Genomic DNA, 5262 nt, shown 5'->3' with positions numbered 1-5262 from the left:
TGGAATGGTACACATAATAATCAGAAATAAATAAAATCATCTATTACATCATTATCTTAAATAACTTATATAACGGTATTATGAAACAGGATGTATCTGATCAAAACTACACATGACAAGTAGAAATACCATATTAGACATCCCAATTATTTGTATGAATACATATGTGTTAAAATATTCATTATCAGAAATAACATTACCTTCCCAAGCTCATTTCTTTGGCATAAATGAAATAGTAAAGAAATTAAAAGAAAAACAGCATATTTTGTGATATTTAACGACTTTTGTTAAGTTCGTAATCACAAAGTTACTAAACTAAAATATTGATCTTTAACCTGTACACGTTTAAAATAGCTTGAAGGTGTCCGAACTGTTCCAATCTATTCCGATCTGTACTGGTATTGCTGATTTTGACTAAGTGATACGGCTCTGGAGGTTCCAATCTATATATGGGTATCGCGGATTATGTACACCACACCTAATGATAATCTCATCTTTTGTACTGTATATGTCTGCATGGGGAAGTGTCTTCTCCATTTTTAACTCCAATCTGCACATGTATAGAACCTGGTTAAAGTAAAAAAAAAATGAATGAAAGATAGCAACCAATTATAATAATTCATTTATTATGAATTTGTTTAAAATCATCAAACCAGGAAGGGTTAAAGATGCCCCACCGCTGACAAATGGTATTTTTTTCATTATCAAAAACAGGAGTAGACGATTTAGTATTTTTCTTCAGTAACAAAAGTTACTTACTTTACACATTTATCACCATTGAAAAGTTTTGAGCTTCTTATTTTACTTCAAGTTAAAAATATGAAAAATAATTAATTGCATCCCGAAAAAATTCCATGTCACTATATTCTATATGAAATGAAGTACTGATTGCGCATGCATCAATGGCGAAACAAATCATTTTATTTTGTGTGTGTGTTAATTAGGCATATATATACACGATTAAACACCAATTATTATTCAAATGATGAATATCATTTATACTCTGTCGGCGGTGGAGCATCTTTAACATATTAGAATGATGTAATAGGGTTGTGGTTTTTCAATTAGAACTATTGTGATCACCATTTCAATTTACCTGGGTATATTAATTCATTTAGATTTATGAATTACACTGTAATTGATTAGTTGCTTTTGCACACAAACATTTATTCACAATGCATTACCATATTTATGAGTATATTTAATTACCAATGATAAAGATGAAAGTGTCGGACTGGTGCAAATTAATCTCCAAAAATCAGTCAAACGTACTTGTGGTTGTTTTCTTCTTTCCTCGCCATTCTGTTATTCCTGGAAAAAAAATTATATGAATGATATCATCACAAGCTAATTGCATGGAAGCCACAATAGGAAATTTCATTGAGAAAAATACTAGATCTTTAGAACCATAAATAATAATTATACTGTATTTAAAATTCCAAAATGTAAACAAATAAATTAAAATTTCATATTTAAGTTTAAATGGAAGGTAATTTATAAATATATATCTTATATTTTCTAAAACTTTTCATCAATATAAGACTATCCAATTTGAAAATAAATTTTCACATATTCATATTTGAATTATAATTTTTTAATACACATATATCATAAAATCCAGACAATTACATGCAAATATAGACCAATAAAATGCTTTGTATTTCAAAATATTCAATGTATTTTGTTACAGCAATCAATGATCAATTGTTAGCAGCTTTGTTTAACAGAATTATACCGAGAATTACCAGGGTAATCTCGAGCTCTTATTCTTCCCAACCTGAACGACATCGGGCATTACACATAGTTGTGATTTATCTCCCCTCGGTAGCTCCGGTTGTTACTCTTCCATGTCAGTTACGATTTTTGAATAGGCCTAATTTTCTGTTGCCAACACGAAGATAACTTACAGATATTCATATTACAAGTTACATTTTTTTAATTCAATAATAGTTTGATAACTTACAGATATTCATATTACAAGTTACATTTTTTTAATTCAATAATAGTTTAAGATGTACAAAACGTAATATTTTTGTTACCAATCCTCATAAAACACAGACTTTTTGATAAAAAAGAACAAATAGACCCTCAGTATTTTCTTCTGAAAACAGTGAATTCAAAAATTCAAAAAAATAAGATCGTTCAAACTCATCCAAATTATGTCCAAAATTCATGAAATACTTGGTATACATTAGTTATTTAAACCATGTTTTCAGTAATGATGTGATTTAGTTATTGACCAAAGCTAGAAATTTTGGTTCTGTGGTATTTTAAAATTTACGACCTGCTTCGTGTAACCGGTAGTTTAGCTAATTCTATGGTGAAAATTGAAAACGTACCTTAATTCTGAAATGTAAAACTGGCAGTGATTGATGAATCAGCTAACAGACATGAAATAAAACCCCCATCAAGTGTGATGTCATCTATTGTTGTTTCTGTACTTTAACTCCCGGATTATTGGACCATTACCTGTAACTGTCCTATATGTTGTTACCTTTTACTGTCTTTTATGTGGCTCCAATATAAGAATTCACTTATAACACAGTAAAAGGTAGCATATGGGAGTTACACATATATGGGTTGATTACATTATATCCAGGCATAATACCATAATAATTCGGCAAAATATTAACACACAACCTGTCGGAAATATTCCATTATTTTGAATCCAAATAAAGAATAAAATCCCACACAATGAATATGAAGGGAATTTAATCCTCTATTGATTTAATAAAACACAATCACAAAATTTCTGTATATATCCCAGATAGAGTTTTCCTCCTTTTAAGATTTCACCATTTAACACTTATCTACAACATTACCGGTAACTCGAATTTTCCACATTCTGAACCATGTTGTTTTGGTATACCACTTTTGATTTTTAAATATCCCAAAATCATCTACATTGTAGTTTTACACTTATTTTAATATTAATTGTTTCAACAATATTTCAGGATTTTATCTAAATCCCATTGCACTGGAAGACCTTAAAGGCCTATTTTTTTTCTTCAAAAATGCCCTAAATTTTAAAAACAGGCCTAATATTGATAGAAAATAACCTAATAATCAAAAAAACAAGTCAAATTCTGAGCTAAACTGTTAAGTCTAAAGATAACCACCACGGTACTAATTTCATGACCCCATTCTAATATTATAGCAGCGGTCTAATTTTCAGATGACCGGGTCTAATTTTCAGTGATTTAACAGTCTAATTTTCAGTGACCAGTCCAATGTTGGTGACCACAGTCTAATATTCCAGCGGTGGTCCAATTTTCAGTGACCAGTCTAATGTTGTGACCACAGTATAATATTCCAGCGGTGGTCTAATTTTTTGTGACCCGGTCTAATTTTGATGACCCCCCAAGTCTAATTTTCAGTGACGAGTCTAATTTAAGCGACTGGGTCAAATTCTGATGGCCTCAGTCTAATATTACAGCAATGATCTAATTTTAAGCGACCGGGACTTATGTTGGTGACATCAGTCAAATATTATAGAGACTGTCATCTAGCCGAGTCAAATATTGAAATGGGACTACGTACTAGATATTTCTAATCATTCAAAGGAGTTCACTGAAATTTCCTTATCTTGTGCCTTAAAGTTTCTCTTACTAGTTTGAATTTTACAACATTTTTCTAAAAAAACATCACTGATTATCTATGTCTTAAATATATTTGACGGCCCTATCGAATTACGACGACCTTATCTAAAACTTACGTCACTAGCTAGTATAGTCTATTACATCGTGCACATGTCTTAAATTATAGCCAGGTCTAAATAAGATAGTTTGTGGTCGATAACAAATTTGTCATGACTTACGTATCCATAAGACCGGTCTTGTGTACGTATAGTGTATCGTTCTCTAATGTAGCTTACGACCGCTTTAAAGCTATACCAATATACTTCCAGAATTCATGTTTACATCAAGAAACCTAATAGGTTTCTCAATACGAGTTTCATACTCATTGTGTAATGAATTAGATGACCTTAATTTTAATCTAAATGTGTGCAGACTACACTCTTCAGCCTCCCGCTGTGATAGACAGATTTACCTGTGCCCGGCCGGCTTACTGGTCATCAGAATAAACTCCTTGTTCAAGGGACAATCGGCCCAGTCAACCAAATCATCCAGAGGCGGACGACATATCAAACTCAAAAAACTTACGGGATTACCTCACTTCTAAATAGTTTTCAAGTAATCAACTATTATATTGAACTAACGACCATGCTCGCCTGTAAAGAATGTGGTTAACAATACCCCAATCACAGGAATTTGATGAGGACACGTAAATGTAGTGCACGGGATGATATTACTTTTTAAGAATGTGCCCCATTGCCAATAGTAAGAATGTGTTTACGAGGACAAATCAGTTCACAGGACACCTTAAGAATAAGCATAATCTGCTTCCCGTAGGAGGCACGTGTAGGAATGTGTCGTGGGTAAAGAACACATGGAGGAATTTTTCTCACTTAAGAAAAGAAGAACAGCGACTCTTACATGTTACCAAATTGGCACGCTACCCAAAATGGCACACTTTTTGATAATATTGCTTCCGTTTTAATTCTCTCTGGAAATTTTCTTTCAGCTGTTGCTATAATTCACTTTGGAAATTTTAATTGTAAGTGTTGCTATTTATTCCCTGATCATCATGAAATATTTTAATGGTGATATTTCCACATGACCATAGCTAAGAGGGATTTTGTTCAGCTATAAACTTGATGAAATACCTAAAATCAAGTGTTACGGTAAATATTGCCCCGTGCGATGACTCTAGTTTTCCACTTTTCGCTCAATAGTCTGCTCTAAAAAGTGTGGAAATGGTATAAAATATGTCTAGAACACAAATTTAATCAATTTAGTTGTCAGTTACTTGGTAGTTTCATAGTTCAGAGCTGTTTTATCCTCAGTAAATGTTGATTTACTAGTATGGAGATTTTTCATCTGCGCAAAGTTAAAACGCCAAATTCTGTTGATAGGGGACACATGTTTTCGTAAGGTGCTCATGATCAACTGCCGACTGACAGGTAATCAGCTACACACACTATGGCCGCGTGTACGACCGCGTGTACACAGTGAAATCAATTATTATTATGTATACACCTTTGTTATTGTTAAACAGTAGGTGTCGCAAAATGCAAGTTGTGGTGAATACAACTCACGTATCTGTACATGTGTTATACGTACTATTAACGTTAAGCTTAGTTATTTATTGACAAAAAGGAACCCAAAAGTCTGTTTCTCGATATCGCCGTTCGTTTATATT

General features: G+C 32.3%; 1 long non-coding RNA gene across 1 annotated transcript; it reads right to left on the bottom strand.

The window, feature by feature from the left end:
• Positions 1 to 321: 321 nt before the first annotated feature.
• Positions 322 to 2423, bottom strand: LOC138320467 (uncharacterized). Its single transcript, XR_011208192.1, has 3 exons — positions 2340 to 2423; positions 1210 to 1311; positions 322 to 567 (listed from the first exon to the last, which is right to left on the bottom strand). It is a non-coding gene; the product is annotated as an uncharacterized lncRNA (long non-coding RNA).
• Positions 2424 to 5262: the final 2839 nt, after the last annotated feature.

The sequence above is a fragment of the Argopecten irradians genome, chromosome 4 (genome assembly GCF_041381155.1).
Source record: "Argopecten irradians isolate NY chromosome 4, Ai_NY, whole genome shotgun sequence".
Classification (NCBI taxonomy): domain Eukaryota; kingdom Metazoa; phylum Mollusca; class Bivalvia; order Pectinida; family Pectinidae; genus Argopecten; species Argopecten irradians.
This window is presented reverse-complemented; position numbering and strand designations above follow the sequence as displayed.